General features: G+C 46.8%; 1 pseudogene; it reads left to right on the forward strand.

The window, feature by feature from the left end:
* LOC125428027 overlaps window positions 1-19,247 on the forward strand; it is a 189,787-nt pseudogene that overhangs the window by 25,790 nt on the left and 144,750 nt on the right.

A 19,247-nucleotide genomic window follows, 5' to 3' on the forward strand; every position in this document is an offset into this window, starting at 1 on the left:
TCGTCCTGGAGCCCCGTCCTTGACCTTTGTCCTAACACTGCCCCTGCTAGGATATGCTGATCGTACGAAAAGGCTTGGTCAATGTTCATTTTCCCAGGATCGGATCCAGTCCCTTCCTCCCTCCATCTTGGATGTTATCTTTTTTGCCAGGAGAATTTGGAGTGAAGTTTCTGATTTCCTTGTAGTCAAAATTGAGATGCATCGCTGGGCCAGAGTGCACACAGTGCGCACTCTGTGTTTTCCACCCCCTCAGTGGCGCCACGGCGCCCCCCTGCTGCCCCCCCACTCTTACCTTCACTAAACAGTGCAGGCTGGAGAAGCAGCCTGTTCCCTTCAGGCTGAAAACGGCCTGGTGGGAACTATACTTCCCATGAAACCTTGCAAGCCCCAAGGTCTCATGGGAAATGTAGTTCCCTTCAGACCGTTTTCGGCCTGAAGGGAACAGGCTGCTTCTCCAGTCCGCACTGTTTATCGAAAGCGTGAAGATGTCTTGGCTGCGAGGGTTGGTGGGGCGGGGTGATTTTCCGTCCCCCCAGGCGTGCGCCCAGTGCAACACGCACCCCCGGCCCCCTGGTAGCTATGCCTCTGTCGAAAGGAAATGATGCCCAGGGTGCTTCGCGATCTGGCTACTCGTGATTCTCTCTCGTTCAGGTCAAAACCACACACAACAAACTGCAGGACAACGCACAAGCCAGAAATACCATATCGGCCAATGCCTACCAAACCCAAGGACAGTCTGGAAACTACCTCCATTTGGCCGTCACAGCAAGAGAGCTCCGGGCAGGAGATAATTTGCCCATCAATTTCAACGTGAAGACCAGCAATCCAAACCTCATGGACCAAATCCATTATTTCACCTACATAGTAAGTGCAGGGGGGAATCCAAGGGCAAGGTCCCCTTATCCTTTTGAATTGATACTTTGCTGGTAGGGCTGGCAAACCCTTACCTCTGTATGGAAGCCATGGCCTAGCTCCGTGGTGGCGAACCTTTGGCACTCCAGATGTTATGGACTACAATTCCCATCAGCCCCTGCCAGCAATTGGCCGTGCTGGCAGGGGCTGATGGGGTAATAATCATGATGTGCCCCCCCTTTCTATTCTAGTCTCCTATGTTGGGGTCCCTTACCATCTATGGGACCCCTTCTTCCCCCCCACTCTTTTGGGAAGGTTTTATCAGAGATTTACTGCTGACGCTGTTTTTATATGTTAATCGCTGTCTTTATTTTAAATGGGTTTTAATTACTTGTTGTTTTAATATGTTGTTCACCGCTCTGAGCCCTCTGGGGGTAGGGCGGTATAAAAAACTCTAAATAAACGAACGAACGAACGAACGAACGAACATCTGGAGCGCCAAAGGCTGGCCACCCCTGGTCTAGGGAAAGATAAGAGAGCCATCTGGCCACCCCTCCCTTCACGGAGAAGGCCAGAGATGCCGCTGTTATCGATAGCTGCAAGCACAGTGAGGAAGTAAGAACGAATGGAGAGATTCAGTAGTCCAGAGAGACCCCAGACATTAGCACATGCTGAGATGCACATGTAGTTCAGTGTTCAGTGCTGGCAGGGGCTGATGGGAATTGTAGTCCATAACATCTGGAGTGCCAAAGGTTCGCCACCACTGGCCTAGCTGAAGCCTCGTCCTAAGGAAGGGAGGGGGATGGAATGCATTGGCTAAGGGCCGAACTACATATAACGCAGCAGCCCCATGTTTTCTCTTTCTGCCTGTTTGCACCAGTGAAAGACCAAACAGGGAGGGGTGCTGACCCCTTTCCCTGCAGCCTGTTTTCCACTGAACTTTCCTTCCCAGCTTCAGTTCCCCCCGTAGGGTTAGGGAGCAGGTATACCTGTCCTTAGAGATGTACTTAAGATTAAATTGCAACAATTGCCACGTAACAATATCAGTTGTGGTTCTTTTTCCTGCATCCAAATTCTGCCAGAGAGAGTGAACGGCAGCTCATCAGAGGTCACGTTTCTTGTATTATTCTAATATTTTGTAATTCCTCTGGAGTCCAGCTGATCAAAAGGTAGTTCATTCATTGGATAAATCTCCAGGGACTAGTTTTGCCAATCTCCAGGTGGTGGCTGGAGATCTCCTGGGATTACAGCTGATCTTCAGGCAAAAGAGATCAGTTCACTTGGCGAAAGCAGCCACTTTGGAAGTTAGACTCTGTGGCATTATGTCCCACGTGAAGACCCTCCCCTCATCAAACCCCGCCTCCCCAGACTCCGCCCCCAAATCTCCAGCTCTTTCCCAACCTGGAGCTGGCAACCCAACCAGGGACCTGTGTCTTGGCCTCCCGGAAAAGCAGGAACAAGGAATGTCTTCTGTGGCCCACACTCGGGTTTTCAGTGCTTATGTAGCCTACTTATCTTTGACCACATCAATCTCGCATTGGAGACCTAGGAAATAATATATGACAGCACCCTGTGGCTTAACAAACCAATATGATATATATATGATGTGTGTGTGTATGTGTATATATATACACACACACACACACACATACAGCACAACTCAATTGTACAAAATCTTCAGTGCTTTTTAAAGGGGAAAAAAACACTCAGAACAGTTGCCCCCGCTAACAGTGTCCAGTAATGAAAAAATAGCAAGAAAGTCCAAACTATTAATAAAGCAGAGCTACTTTCTCTCTTCTGGCCTTCTGCATCTGATGTAGCTACATCAGGTCTTTCCTCAGTTTGGGCCTGTAAAAAAACAAGTAATCCTCTCAATTGAACTGTAGGCCTTCCTTCTACTGCAGGCCAGATCAACTGAGGAGGGTGGAGCTCTTGCAGTTGGTAATAAGTAAGCAAGCTTACCAACTGCACATGCTCAGTGAACTCTTATCCCCTGGTCCCTAAGATCCAAACAAAACAAAAATACTAAAATGGCATCGGTTACACTTGGGCTAGAGGCCCTCTGTGGAGAGGCCACAAAACTGCCCTACTGCCATATCACGTGGCATTTATAAGAAGAAGAAGAGTTTGGATTTATATCCCCCCTTTCTCTCCTGCAAGGACACTCAAAGAGGCTTACAAACTCCATTCCCTCCCCGCTCCCACAACAAACACCCTGTGAGGTGGGTGGGGCTGAGAGAGCTCCGAAGAACTGTGAGTAGCCCAAGGTCACCCAGCTGGCATGTGTTGGAGTGCACGAGCTGATCTGGTTCCCCAGATAAGCCTCCGCAGCTCAAGTGGCAGAGTGGGGAATCAACCCGGCTCTCCAAATTAAAGTGCACCTGCTCTGAACCACTACACACCGCTGAACTGGCCCCATTGCTTGGTGCTTCCAATGACAGCATCCTTAGGGTTGCCAGGGCCAGCTTGGGAAATTCCTGGAGAGCTGGAGGTAGAACCTGGGGAAGGTGAGGTTTGGGATGGGTAAGGACCTTGGTCAGAGGCATGGTGGGGGAAAATTGGCACTCAGGGCAAAATTGTGCCCCTTCACAGCCCCCTGGCCCCCATCGACTCAACCCATCGACTCACTCTTTGCAGCCAGCTGAAAAGTTTCTGCTCGGCCTGGTGGGGCGAGGGGGAGGGGCAAGAGCAGGGGTGGGCAATTATTTTTTCCATGGGGCCACATAAGAAACAGAAAATATTGTGGAGGGCCCGGCCAAAAGGCTGAACTCAATTCTGCATAATAGGGGCTGATAAGTGACAGACAGGTGCACAGATCAACTTGGAATCAGTGGCAACAGTTCTGCATACAACACTATTTGGCACAAAGAATCACAGGCTTAACCTACCTGCATAGTTGTCCACTGTGACAATCAAGCAAGTGGGGCTTCTGCAGGACTTTCAAAGGCGCCTCGCTCCCCAGCAAGGCGGGGGGGGGGGGCGAGGCGCTTTTGAAAGCCCCGCAGAAGCCGGCAGCCAAGGCAACCGGCTTCTGCGGGGCTTTCAAAGGAGGGGAACGCCCCAGAAGCCACTGCGCGAGGGGAGTGGCCTTTCTCAGAGTCCCTTTCCGGCGCAGTAGCAAGGTGAGGGGGGAAGGGGGAGGGTTAGCAGAAGAATGAGCAGCGCAGTTCTAAACAGGTCCTCTTAGGCCAGGGCCAGGTCTGTCATACGGCCCAGTCAGGGTCATCCGGCGGGCCGGATGTGGCCCGCGGGCCTTATAATGCCCAGGTCTGGGCAAGAGGGAGGGCCATGGGAGGCAATTTTCCACCCCCACGTGACTCACCGATGGTGCCCATGGTGTTTGTCCCCGGATGTCCCCATTATAGCTATGCAGCATTCATCACACCCTCCAGAGCAGCCCTTTTCTCCAACGGACCTGATCCCTGTAGTTTGGAGATCAGTTGTAATTTCAGGAGACCTCCAGGCCCCACCTGGAGGTTGGCAGCCCCAGCAGTGCTATATGTTCATCCAACCACATATGCTGTTCCAGTGACCCCCCAGTTGCAAGCACGGTGGAGCGCATGGATTCTCCCCTGGCTTTCCTAGCTCTGAGTGGCGTGACGCCAGTGTTCTCCAGGCCCCTGTGTGGCAGCTCTTGTCTGGCCGCCCCACCGTCTCTTCTTCTCCACCAGATCATGACCAAAGGAAAGATCTTCAAAACTGGGAGGCAGATCAAGGCACGAGGACAGAATCTGGTGACGATGACTCTGCCCATCACCCCGGATCTCATCCCCTCTTTCCGAATCGTGGCTTACTTTCAAAGAGGGAACAGTGAAATAGTGGCTGACTCGGTCTGGGTGGATGTGAAAGATACCTGCATGGGAACGGTAAGTGAATTTGCTGGCAGGCAGGCAGGCAGAGGTAGGCAGGGAGGGAGGGAGGGAGGGAGGGAAGGAGGAAATAAAGGGAGGAAAGGGAGGGAGGGAGGAAAAACAGAATGCTTACATTCAAAATCCTGCCACTGCTACCCCTTTCCATATTTGTTTCAGTTCTGATTGGAAAGAGTTGTGACTCTTGAAATCACAGTCAGATGCATTGAAATGTGTCAGTTCCTTATTATCAGGCAAAATTATTCTGGGACTCCGTACTGGACTTTTGCCCCAGGACTCCGAATCACTAAGACTGACTTTGATGGGAATAGGTGGTGGAGTTACACCACTGTACCAGTTGTCACTTGTGACTACTTGGAAAGTGTGTAAGAGCTGAGACACGATGCATTTCAATTTTAAAAATTCCTTTGGGTTGAAATTCTTGCCCTCAGGAACATTCCGTTTATTTAGAGGACTGGACACGCCACTTAAGATGTTCTGAAAATTGATACTAGGGGGCCATTCCAGGCTGTGGGGGGTTTCGTACTGTGCTCAGCTGATTTCATTTTATGCTTGGTCATTCCCTAGGGGAACAAGTACTCATTTTTCCTGGGAGCGTCTCTATGCCCCTAGCTGTGTATCATAAGACCATAAGAACACTAGAAGAGCCCTGCTGGATCAGACCAAGTAGTCTATCCAGTCCAGCAGAGGTGTAGCTAGGGGAAATGGAGCCCGGTCCAAAATCTGAGTTTTGCCCCCCCCCCCCCCGGTGTGCACGGCCTCCCCACAACCAAAGGCCACCCTCCCCCACTATGACCAAAGAACAATTTTTGCACCATGTCATCTCAAAGTCACAATCACATTATAGAACATGCCCCAACTCACAAATCTGAACACATGCCCCAACTCACAAATCTGGGCTCCCTAGTTGAAACAACATTGAAAGTGATGGGGGTGGGTGGGTGAAGGAATCCACCCTGAAACAGCATCACTTTTAATGTTGTTTAGACTAGAGAGCCCAGATTCTCCTTTTAAATCCACTTTAAAGGGAGAATCTGGGCTCCCTAGTTTAAACAACATTGAAAATGATGCTGTTTCAGGGTAGATTCCCCACCCACCCCACAAACAGCATCACGTTCAATGTTGGTTGTTGTGTGTTTTCCAGGCTGCGTGACCGTGGTCTGGTAGATCTTGTTCCTTATGTTTCACCTGCATCTGTGGCTGGCATTTTCAGAGGTGTATTACAGATTCCTCTCTGTGATATGCCTCTGAAGATGCCAGCCACAGATGCAGGCAAAACATTAGGAACAAGATCTACTAGACCACCGACACAGCAACCAGTTGAATCCATCTTTGAAGGCCTTCTACAATACTTTCAATTTTTTTAAATCTAGGGAGCCCAGATTCTCCCTTTAAATCCACTCAGAAGGGACCAGAATCTGGGGGAAATTTGAGTGTGCCTGTCAGGGGAGCAATGTTTAAGTTAGTAGTACCAAAATTTCAGGCTACTTTCAGGAGACTATCCTGATGATACCACCCAGGTTTAGTGAAGTTTGGTTCAGGGGGTCCAAAGTTATGGACCCTCAAAGGGAAGCCCCATCTACTATTGGCTCCTATTGGAAACAATGGGGAATGGGGGCACTTCTTTTGGGGGTCCATAACTTTGGACTCCCTGAACCAAACTTCACCAAACCTGGATGATATCATCAGGACTGTCACCTGATGATAACCTGAAATGTTGGTGCCGCTAGTCTAAAAATTGCACCCCCTGTAGGCTGACAAAGTAAAAACACTAAAATATTTTCAAATGCATTTTTGAGGTTTTGGCGCCCCCTTCAGGCGTGCGCCCAGTGCATCGCGCACCCCCTGGTCCCCTGGTGGCTATGCCACTGCATCCTGTCTATGGCTTTTGGGGAGGCTGGTCACTGATTTGCTGTCCCCCTCCCCCCCACTATTCCCTACGTATCATCATGGCTGGTTACCATTGTGTTGTGGCCAGTCCCTTCCCATGGCTGCTTCAGCATTAAGCTCTCTGTAGAAAGAAATATGGCAGGACCCTGGCTAAGATGTTAGAGGATCATGACACCATCTCACTCAGATACCAAGGTCTTTCCTTGATAAGAACCTCAGAAGAGCCTTGCTGGATCAGACCGGTGAGGCTCCATCTAGTCCAGCATCCCGTCTCACACAGTGGCCAACCAGTTCCTCTAGAGGGTCAACAACAGGGCACAGATTGAATAGGAGATTGGGCAATGTGGTTGTGCCCTCATTCAGTTGTGAAGGAAATAAGCGTATGGGAGATACCTAAGATATCTTAATGGACTTAAAGGTTTGATCCAAGATTATGAACCATGCTTCTTTCTCAGAAAGACTTTCAACTTGGTGCTTTTTCTGTCTCAGACCTGATTGTCACTTTTGCTCAACAGCTGGTCGTGACAGGGGCAACTGCGGCAGATAACAAAGTTCAGTCCCCAGGAACGAGAATGAAGATCAAACTGGAAGGCGATGCGAATGCTTATGTTGGCCTCGTGGCTGAAACTGCCTAATGGGCAAGGGAGCTCCACGGTCCTCAACAAAGTACAAAGCCGACCCATTTGGAAACCACCCAAGGGTGAGGCGGGGTGTTCACTGCAGTGGCGAAATGTCCACGGGATGGGGGGGCGACGCCCCAGGCACTCCCCGGGGCGGGGGTATGGCCAGGGCATGGAGGGGCATTCCGGGGGCATTCCGGGGTTGGGCAGGGGCAGGAGGTGCTGTGGCAGGGGCACAGGGTGCGTGCCCAGGGCGCAGTTTCCCCTCGCCCCACCTTTGGTTTACTGTGGCAGGAACTTCCAGTGCTGATTGTGTCTAACCTTGGCATGTGCCGTGTCTGCTCTGTCTGGTCTTCTAATTTGTTTCTTTTGCCTGGCAGATATGGGATACCGTAGAGAAGAGTGACATCGGATGCACGGCTGGCAGCGGCAGTAACCACGTGGGTGTGTTTGCAGATGCTGGACTGGCCCTGGAGACTAGCAATCAGATTTCCACACCCCAAAGATCAGGTATTTTGCCTTCCTGCCTGCCTGCCTGCCTTATTCATAGTCTTTCTCACTTGGTCATAAGGCGGATTATATGGAGTGTGTCAGTACAATTGGCAGAATGGGATATTCAATAAGCAGTGCCATAGGATTAGGATTGTGGAACCAACCAGAAGTCTAAAAACAGAACTGAAGCAAAACATAAGCCTTAACACAGCACATTAAATGATGCAAAAATTCCATGGTGGGATCTGAGATTCATCCAGCTAGACAGAGTAGTAAAGACCACTCTCCCTATAATTTATCCAAGTAGTTTTGTGAATCATTTAGTGGTCAATTGGCCATGCTGGCAGGGGCTGATGGGAATTGTAGTCCATAACATCTGGAGTGCCAAAGGTTCACCACCACTGATTTAGTACAAGGTTACCCTACTGCCTGCATAGAAAAAAAACTCTTGAATAATTCACTTTTGCATCATTTGAGGAACGTCAGGACAGCGGGAGCCTTCATGACCTCCTCAGTTCCACAAGGCGAGGGCCACAATGGAGAAGGTCCATGTCCGTGCAGCTGATGATTATGCTCATTTGCAGTTGGTACCTGAAGCTTGTGCCTGTGAGATTCTGCAACCCCCTATGAGAATCCTAGGATGGTCCTAAGCTATTTTTCTGCCCACAAATGCTACCACCACACCATCATAGCTGTCTCCCAGAATCCCAGTTGGAAGATGCTGAGATACCCTTCTGGGTTGTAGGCAACCATGCCTGCAGTTAGAGCAGGCGCCACGGTCCCTGCGGACACTTTTCCTGGTACCCATCAAGTGTTTCTAGAAAGTGGGTGAGGCCAGGTGGGGTTTTTGCCCAGCTAGTCTTCTGATTGGCCGTTGGAGCGTTCATAAGCGGTTCAGATTTTTAGCAATGTCGCTTTGGCAGCAGCTGCCCTCAAAGCTCCAAGATATTCACTGTGTGACTGAAAGCAAACTGCAGCCATCATTTGGGTGGTGCACCCACCACCTTTCGTTAGAATTTCAAGGGTGCCCCCACGCTCAAAAAGGTTAGGAACCCCTGAGCTACAGTATTGTATGGACACAGGGGCCATGAAACCCCGATGGCTGCTCTTTCCAAGTAGAGTCCTCCAAGGAGAAAATAACTCATCCAAAGAACTCACGGCCTCACTGTAATCTCACAACAACCCTGAGAGGTAGTTTGGGCTGTATAATTATCCCCTTCCCCAGGGGAACAGCAATTTGGGGCTTCCAGTCGTCAGTTGGAAAATGGCAGGAGATAGAACTGTTACCATCGGGGTAACGTGTTTAATAAAATTAGCTAATAAGCTTGAGCCAACAAGGAATAGAATTAAATAAATAATTTTTATTCCAACCCAACAGAGGGTCTATTTAGAATCAGAGGATTATACAAATGTCACAGTTCTTATAGAGTAAAAACAGCTGATGCACCATAAATGTTGCAAAGCCAAATCCTGTCAGTTCATGACGTTTCAATATTCTCATCATTGTTAATCGTGGCGATACATTGTTAAATAGCATTCTTTAGAATATGATTTCTCACATGGCTTGACTCACACTTTGCTTTAATTCTGCTGACCAGTTCTTTACACACACTTTTTCATCTGGTTGCTAAGTGAAAGTATCTTTTCTTTGGAATGTGGGAAGAAACAATAGGGCTGTTTAGAAAGCAAAGTGCCTTTGCTATATTTTTAAGCAAGAATTTTTAATACTAAAAATGTTTTCAAAAAGACTTGCTTAAATTACATATAAGTATACTTTAGCTGAATGTTTAAATGCTTTATTTCTATCTTCTCATTTCTGGGTCTGTGCTTTTAGATATGCTCTAGTTGACGATATTATTTTCATGAGCTTTGACTTGCACAGAATCTTAAAACGTATCTTTTTCTGGAATGCAAGAACATTGAATGCTTTCTCTTAACAAAGACACTCTTTATGATTCTGTGCAATGACTTTAAGCTGTATTTTTACCAGAATCTTTTTCAGAGAGCTTGATTAAGGCCTACATGGTTTTTCCTCAGAAAACCTTCAACGTGATCTCCAGCTTCGCAGCTTATGGTTGTCAGCACAGAGATGTAAAAGGCATTGACTGGCTTAATATAAAATAATTTCCCTGTTCTGTGCTTACAGAACCTTATCCCTAAAATCATGAAGGGACCTTTGAAATAGCAGCCCGTGGAGGGACCATTCCACGCCCAGGGAGGTCATGCCCCCCCCCATCCTTGTTTGTTTACATCTTTTATTGATGGAGTCAGCAGTCTTCCCATCTAGGGAGGGTTTAAAAATGGGTTTGCTGGGCGCCCGATTCGATTTTAATCTTGTATTAACCGCTGTTTTAAATGGGGAGCTAGTAAGTTAGTAATTTATTATATTTGATCTTAATTGTTTGGTTTTGACTGTATTTAGTCGATCTGTGATTTTAACTTTGTTGTACGCCGCCCAGAGCCCTTCGGGGATAGGGCGGGTTATAAAACCAAATAATAAATAAATAAATAAATAAATAAATAAATAAATAAATAAATAAATAAATAAATAAATAAATAAATAAATGTGTCAGCAGGACCTCAGGGTGCAAATCTGTTCTTTCCTCCATGGAAGCAGATACAGTTCAGCTTGGCAGGGCTTACTTTTAAGAAAACAGGCTCAGGATCCTTGTGCCCAAGAGCTGGGATTCAGCAGAATTATTTTTCTTTACTTTACTTCAAGCCACTGCAATCATTTCCTGTTGTCTCCCTTCTGCCCCAGATCCAAAGTGCCCGCAACCCGCAAGACGTCGACGCCGCTCTCTGCAGCTTCTGGACTTCAAAACTAGCAAAGGTACGGGAGAAGAAGCAGGGCCCGGCAGGTTACCCCAGTACGTGCAGATGTGATGCATGGTGGCATGAAAGGCCTGTCAGGCGGGAAGAATGCATGCATCCTGGCTTGCTTGCGTTGGAGTGTGCCACAACACCCTGAAGAGAAACACAGGCCCTGGAGGGTGGTAGATTTGATATCTGTTTTGGCCTAAGGCGCTCCCCTGCTCGCTCACTCACACACACTGAGGCCGTTTCTGACAGAAATCCTGTCAGGGAAACTTATGAGATAAAATGAAAACTTTGCGAGGCTTTTAAAAGATAAAACTCAAAAACTAGATTTTATTTTACAAGTTTTTCTTTTCAGATTGTTGTTATAGAGAGGTATTTCAGCGCTACTGGTTTATTTAAGCAGAAATCTTATAGGTTGCAGAGTAAAGTGGCTTGGGACAGATTAAGCTCTGGGGTTTCACAAAACCCACTCTGCCAGTTAAACGAAACACTCTCAGAAACTCTCCAGTTCCATATCTGGGTGCGTCTCCTGAGTAGCCAAGCCCTCTGAGGAGTGTTTCTCGTGCTTTCCACTACTACCAGGCCTTCTAGCCTTTAGCATTTCTGGGTTTTTTTAGTCAGGTATTACTTAGAAGTTACAGAGCAAGTTGCAGGTTCTTTTAAACAGCTGTTTCAGTACAATATTATTCCACATATATGATCACACACACACAAGAGTTTCTATTTAGGTTAAACCTTTCCAACACGGTCCTGAACACTCTCCTAAAAACATTCACCCTTAACTCCAAAGGGTCTCATGCTGGCTTGGGGCAGATTAAGCTCCAGGGTTTCACTAAACCCACTCTTAACTCTGCCAGTTAAGCTAAACACAACCTCACGGACTCACAGGCACCAGTACCTAGGTGTGGTCTCCTCATGAGACACTAGCCAAGCACTCTGTGTGACTTTAGGAGTGTTCCTGTGAGAACAGTTTCCCTCCTGTTTTCCACCACTACCACCAGGCCTCTTAGCCTTTAGTGGGAACAAGGCTCTTTCCTCTCCGTCTATCTCTTTGAGAATACAGGCCCCTTAGCCTCCTCCCTGTGTCTCTGTGGCCCTCTCTGCCTTTAGACACGATCCCCCTTGACTGACTCTGAGGACAGACAGGATTTGTGTGTCACACAAGCTCTCAAGCTGCTTTCAAATCTCTGTGTTCTCCCTACCCTGTTTCCCTGAAAATAAGACCTATCCCGAAAATAAGCCCTAGCATGATTTTTGGAGGATGCTTGAAATATAAGCCCTACTCCAAAAATGGGCCCTAGTTACAAATTCCCCGGTGCAGCTGATCTGGTCACATGGGGGGCGCAAAATCATGGAAAAAATAAGACATCCCCTGAAAATAAGCCCTAATGCATCCTTTGGAGCAAAAATTCATATAAGACCCTGTCTTATTTTTGGGGAAACATGGGTAGCTGTCCTTCTGACAGGCTTTTCCCTGCTTTTATAACAACTAGCACACCCTATCTGTGGCTTCCGGCTATTGCCTTTCAACCAGCCAATCAGGTGGCGCTCTGGCTAACACTGTGGTGCTCTTGTTCTGGCTCAGTTTTAAAATTAACCTTATAACCTTTTTAAAATTAACCTTCTAAAAGCCTAATCCGTCACAGAGTGCATTCTGTGAAGCTGATGGGCAGAAGATTCAGACTGACAAAAGGAAATATTTCCTTGATGCGTGCGATTAAAATGTGGAATTTGCTGCTAGAGGCTGTAGTGACGGCTACAAGCGTAGATGTCCTTACCATGGGGTTAGACAGATGCACGGAGGGCAGGTCTTTCAGTGGCTACTAGCCATGATAACTAAAGGGAACCTCCATATTCAGAAGCAGTCCACCTCTGAATCCTGGTGACAGGAGGCAACATTAGGGAATAGCCTTGGTCTATGTGCCCTGTAGTGAGCCAGCATGGTGTAGTGGTTAAGAGCAGGTGGATTCTAATCTGGAAAATCGGGTTTGATTCCCCACTCCTCCACTTGAGTGGTGGAGGCTTATCTGGTGAACCAAATGTGTTTCTGCACTCCTACATTCCTGCTGGGTGACTAGACCTTGGACTAGTCACAAGTTGTTCAATACAGTCTCAGCCCCACCTGCCTCACAAGGTGTCTGTTGTAGGGAGGAAGGGAAAGGAGTTTGAAAGTCACCTTGAGTCTCCTTACAGGAGAGAAAAGTGGGATATAAATCCAAACCCTAAAATAGCATCACTTTCAATGTTGTTTTAACCGGGGACCCCAGATTCTCCCTTTAAGGTGGATTTAAAAGGAGAATCTGGGCTCCCTAGTTTAAACACCATTGAAAATGATGCTGTTTGGGGGTGGATTCCAGCATCACTTGTTTAAACTAGGGAGCCCAGATTCTCCTTTTAAATCCACCTTAAAGGGAGAATCTGGGGTCCTCAGTTTAAATAACATTGAAAGTGATGCTGTTTCCCCCAATTGGGGGGCGGGGGCTGGATACAACACCATAAAATGTTTTCATAGCAGTAATAAAACATTTTGAAAGCATTTTGAAAATGTTTTCAAAAAAATTTATTTCTGCTGTGTGGCATGGCCCATTGCTGTGTTCAGATTTGTGAATTGGGACATGTTCTATAATGTGATGGTGACTTTGGAACGACCTGGTGTAAAAAATCATTGTTTGGTCACGGTGGGGGAGGGCGGCCGCCCATTGGGGGGGGGGCAAACTCTGGTTTTGCCCTCAGACTCCAGTTTGCCTAGATATGCCTCTGGGTGGATGGGCCCTTCGTCTGGCTATATATTTACCATCAATCATTGCTCAAATCTCAAACCTGTTGATCAGTCACGGTGCTATTTTTTCATATATATATACAAAATACAATGCAATAAAATATTTCAGATGATGACAACCCAAAAACCTGCCCCTCCCTCCCAAACCTGGTAATTATGTTTCTGGATTCTGTGTGTGTGTGTGTGAAGTTCTGGCCAGTCACTTCTGACTTATGAGAACCTATGAATTCATGCTCTCCAAAGCATCTTTGCTCAGGTCTTGCCACGGCTCCCTTGCTGAAGTCCATTCATCACATATTGGGTCTTCTTCTTTTCCCGCTGCCTTTAACTTGTCCTAGCATTAGTATAATTTCTTGTGATCTTTTCCCCTGATACTTAGCTTTCTCATAAAGTGACCAAAGTACAATTGCTTTTATTGGGATTATCCCTCAGAAATCTAGCCCTGCTATATACCTGGAACAACGTGTTAATTACAATTGCAGATGGGTCATGACTAGAGCAAGGTGTAACTCTTTTCCGTCAGTACATCTTCAAGGTCGTTTCTCTAGTATTCCACAAAATGAGCGTTGCTGTCGATTTTGTCCTGGTACAACTGATACACTTTCTCACATTCTGCTTCATTGTTCAAAATACAACAACATCAGAACTGATTTGAGAACTGTATTACCAACAGGATTTATGCTCCTTTCTGATAAAATAAAAATGGCTAAGCTTCTAAATAACTCTAATGTTGAAATCTCTGAAGCTGTTGCTATATTTTTACTCTGTGTACTGCAAGTTGCGCAATAATGATCTTCTTGTATTTGAAATTCTTGACACACACCGGTTTTATGCCTAATAAAGATTTTGGATTTGGATTTGGACAATTGCTTTAATTTGGTCATTTTAGCTTCTAGGGAGAGTTCAGGCTTGATTTGAACAACAACCCACTAATTTATCTTTTTTTAAAAAAATATTATTGTATCGTTTGAATTTTACAGTTTATAGTAATTTCCTTCTTCATACATTTTCAAACAATACTTTCACCCCCTTTTCTCCCTTCCCCCATTACTTCTTCTTCATAGTTTTGTCACACAAACGCAGTAAGTTCATTCTCTGTAGCCTCTTCTCCTGTATTTCTTCATTGACTCGAGCTTCTTTCATCCAGTACACGTATATCATCCATATCTTCAAGATTTCATTCTGTTTATCTTGCCACGTCTTATTTTTGGTAAGTATATCGAAAATATCCAGTGTCACTTGTTCCCAGATATATTCTAGCCATTTCTGAAATGTCCATTTTTTCTTTTCTTTCCAGCCCAAGGCTATTGTTGCATGGGCTGCTTTCATCATTATTTTATACATATAACTACCAGTATATTGTTTATCCCTCCTTCTGTCTTCCATTACACCCATGAACATTAAGTCATTATTTAAATCAATATTTATCTTCACCAGTTTCTCGATATATATTAATACAGTTGTCCAAAATTTTTTCACTTCTGCACATTCTATCCACATATGGCTATAATGTGCCTCTTGGTCTCCACAGTGCCAGCATTTAGAACTAAGTCCTTTTATCATTTATGCTAGTTGTTTTGGTGTTCTATACCATTTTATATCACTTTTCTTTAACGCCATATATTTCTCAATCTTTATATTACTAATTTATCTTTTTGGCAGTCCGTGGTGTGCATAAAACCCCACATTTTATGAATCCGCTTTCTTCTTGTGGACTTTCTTCACCATCCCACTTTCATACCCGTGTGTAGTCATGGGGAATGCTACGATACGAATTATCTTGATTTCAGATGCCCCAACGCATCCTTATGCTTAAGGATGTGTTTCAGCTCTTTCATGGCTGCCCTTCTCAGCCTCAGCCTCCTTCTGATTTCTTAAGAACATAAGAACTAGCCTGCTGGATCAGACCAGAGTCCATCTAGTCCAGCACTCTGCTACTCACAGTGGCCCACCAGGTGCCTTTGGGAGCTCACATGCAGGAGGTGAAAGGAATGGCCTGCTGCTGCTGCTGCTCTTGAGCACCTGGTCTGCTAAGGCATTTGCAATCTCAGATCCAGGCAGATCAAGATTGGTAGCCATAGATTGACTTCTCCTCCATAAATCTGTCCAAGCCCTTTTTAAAGCTATCCAGGTTAGTGGCCATCACCTCCTCCTGTGGCACAATCTTCCAAACACCAATCACAAGTTGTGTGAAGAAGTGTTTCCGCTTTTATTAGTCCTAATTCTTCCCCAGCATTTTCAATGAATGCTCTGGTTCCTAGTAGTGGCAGAAAGAGAAAAATTCTCTCTGTCAACATTTTCTACCCATGCATAATTTTATAGACTTCAATCATATCCACCCTCAGACGTCTCCTCTCCAAACTAAGGAGTCCCAAATGCTGCAGCCTCTCCAATCCTTCAGTCATCCTCGTTGCCCTTCTCTGCACTTTTTCTATCTCTTCAATATCCTTTTTGAGATGTGGGGCAGTGCACGACACTTACTCAAGTGTGAATTGCACCATGGCTTTATGTAAGGGCATGACAATCCTTGCAGTTTTATTATCAACTCCTTTCCTAATTATCCCCAGCATAGAGTTTGCCTTTTTCACAGCTGCCATGCATTGAGTTGACATTCCCATGGAACTATCAACTAAGATGCCCAAATCCCTTTCCTGGTCTGTGACTGATAGCACTGACCCCTGTCAGTGCTATCAGTCTTGGTCTGGCAGTCTTGGTCGCAGTCTCCCTTTTTGGTAGATGATGGAGCCAAGGAATGGACAGTCTTTAACCATTTCAGTTCCTTCATTGTCAGTCTTAAACTTGTGTAATTCTGGATACTGATAACCCAGAAAAGGTAACTCGATTTCTTTGGGGTACTTCTGAATCTTGACTGTCTCCTGTTTTGAACAGCAGGGAGAAAAGGGTGCGGAGGAGGGACTTTTCCTCATGTTTCACTGAGGCTTGTGTGTTTCAGTGGGCCAGTATCAGGACCGGACCCTGAGGAAGTGCTGTGAAGACGGCATGCAGGACAACCCCATGGGCCACAGCTGCGGCGGGCAGAGTGATGCATCCTGAGGGAAGCGGAGTGCAAATCTGTCTTCAGCAGATGTTGCCAGTACATCAGGAACATCGCAGAGTCTTGGCGGGAGGAAGAGCTGGTCCTGTCAAGAAGCAAGTAGAGGGGTTCTGTTTCCTTTTGGAGCTACAGCAAGGGCACAGCTGAGTTGGCGTATTCCTGGAGATAGGGGGTGGATCCAGTGGTGGGATTCAGCAGGTTTGCACCACTTCGGCAGAACCAGTTGTTAAAATGGTGCTTGCACACAACCAGTTGTTAAATTATTTGAATCCCACCACCGGAACCGGTTGTTAAATTATTTGAATCCCACCCCTGAGTGGATCCCCAGGAGAGCAGGGTTTGGGGAGGGGAGTGGAGGGATTTCAGTGGGGAACAATAGAATCAGAGTTGGAAGAGACCCCAAGGGCCATCCAGTCCAACCCCTTGCAATGCAGGAACACATAATCAGAGCACTCCTGACAGATGGCCATCCATCTCTTTAAAAACCTCCAAAGAAGGAGACTCCACCACACTCCGAGGCAGTGCATTCCACTGTTGAACAGCCCTGACAATCAGGAAGTTTTTCCTGACATTTAGGTGGAGAGATGGTAACCCTGTGACTTCAACATTTCAGCCAATCCCCCTGCTCCGTGAGAAAACCACCCTGTAAATAAGACCCCCTTCCCCCAGCTAAGCCTGTGTCTCTTAATTTCCCAGGTGATGTCAGATGATGCTTTCTTAGCCCGATGATGAAATTGTCTCCCGAGCAGGAGTTTTCGAGAGTTGGATGTGGCTTGATGGAGCGATCTGGCTGACACCTCCGAATGATCAAGGGTACCCGCTGTTCTTTCTCTTCTGCAATGCGGCACCAGCGTTTCATTTGAACCTGTTGCACAGACATTCCCTGTCCACACAGAATGTGGATCACTGCAGTGTGTGTGTGGGAGGAGGGGCTAGGCTGGGGCTTCAGCAGCCTCTCTTAAAGCTCCAGTTGGCAGGAGGATTCTGTAGAGGGGAAGCTATGCCCCCCAACTGCCCAAAGAAAGACTCTGAAACAAGTGGAGTTAGGTTGGAAAAGTACATCAAACACACCACTGCTGCTGAAAGCAAGCCCACACAATTTTTTCCCTCTGGGCTGTGTCCTCTGGCACTACAAAGGATTCGCATTTCTTGACTATCTTCACACCCTACACTGCTGGGTGTGTGGGTGGCAGGAGATACTCAGTGCAGGGCAGAGAGCCCTTAATAGGAGCAGCAGTTGTATAGTGGTTAAGAGCAGGTGTACTCTAATATGGAGGAACCGGGTTTGATTCCCTGCTCTGCCTCTTGAGCTGTGGAAGCTTATCTGGGGAATTCAGATTAGCTTGTTCACTCCCACACACGGGCTAGTCATAGCTCTCCTGAGCTCTCTCAGCCCCACCTACCTCACAGGGTGTTTGTTGTGAGGGGGGAAGGGCAAGGAGATTGTCAGCCCCTTTGAGTCTCCTGCAGGAGACAAAAGGGGGATATTAATCCAAACTCCTCCTCCTCCTCCTCCTCCTCCTCCTCCTCCTCCTCCTCCTCCTCCTCCTCCTCTTCTTCTTCTGCTCCTGCTCCTGCTCCTGCTCTTCTTCTTCTTCTTCTTCTTCTTCTTCTTCTTCTTCTTCTTCTTCTTCTTCTTCTTCTTCTTCTTCTTCTTCTTCTTCTTCTTCTTCTTCTTCTTCTTCTTCTTCTTCCCATTTTCTGCAGCAGCTTCGTGTCCCTTTCCAGCTGTTGTGTACATTTGTGCTTTGGTCAGGCGTGACACGGCCCCTTCGCTTTATGTCTAGGATCTCATCCAAGATAGTGTCTGTTTTCCTGAAAGATTCCATCACCACCTGGGAAGCGTGGGCTGGCTGTAGGCATTTTCCCTGGGATACTAAAGGTAAGGGAATTTTTTATTAGCTACCTGTGGTGGGGGGTGTGGCTGAGTGCAAACAGTAGTGACCTCACAGCCTGAAGCTTGGAAGAAATACGGAGGGATGCAAAGTATATGGAGCCAGTGGAGGCACCAACCCCCCGTTTGATCCTTTCCCCCCTCCCCCTTGTTCCAGGGGTCTGCGGGTTGGACTGACCGTATGAGATCGTAGTGGCAAAGGACTTCTTCATTGACCTGCGGCCTTTACTCCAGTAGTGTGAGAAATGAGCAGAAGTGGAAGTCGGGCTGTCCTTTACAACTTATCGAGAAGAAGACATCTGCGGTGAAACTTTGGGATTTTGGCAGGAAGTTCCATACCTTTATTCCTGGTTCTAGGGATTCTGCTCCATTCTGCGCACTCCTCTTAAATACTGAATTCAAGAACAAAAGAGCTGTATTATGACACTGTCTTTAGAGGTATGACAAGGAGTCCCAGGCTATACCCCAGGGATGATGCATCTGAGCTTCAGGCTCCTTCTAACATTAGCCACAGTTGGGTCCTTTCCCATGGAAAACCTGAAGCTGATTGCATAACAGCTGGGATAGGTGCCTATTGGGCAGTATCCACAACATCACCAGCTCTCCTCTCCAACCCCTGAAGAAGGACTTTTGGAGAAAAGTGTTGGTAACATAAAGGAGAAAATAGTTTGGCAGCCTGCCTGATTACAAAAGCAGAAGCAAGATGGAGGGACTGACTTACTTGATCAAACTTTCAATGTGCAGACAAGTATATGGCCAGTTACGCCCAGTGTGCTTGCTACGTGATGGGGGCGAATGTCCGTCGCAGCAAGATTTCTTCTACAGACCTGTTTCCTCAAGTCACGTTTTCACTTTCCATTCTCTCCGTGGCAAGCATGATCACTCCCTAGCATGCCTTTTTTAATTTGCTTTGCCACCAGAGCGGAGTCAGATTTTGCCAGTGAGTAGGCACAGCTTTGTCCTGAGAAGTCTTCCC

The sequence above is a fragment of the Sphaerodactylus townsendi genome, linkage group LG03, assembly GCF_021028975.2.
Source record: "Sphaerodactylus townsendi isolate TG3544 linkage group LG03, MPM_Stown_v2.3, whole genome shotgun sequence".
In the NCBI taxonomy this organism is placed as follows: Eukaryota; Metazoa; Chordata; class Lepidosauria; order Squamata; family Sphaerodactylidae; genus Sphaerodactylus; species Sphaerodactylus townsendi.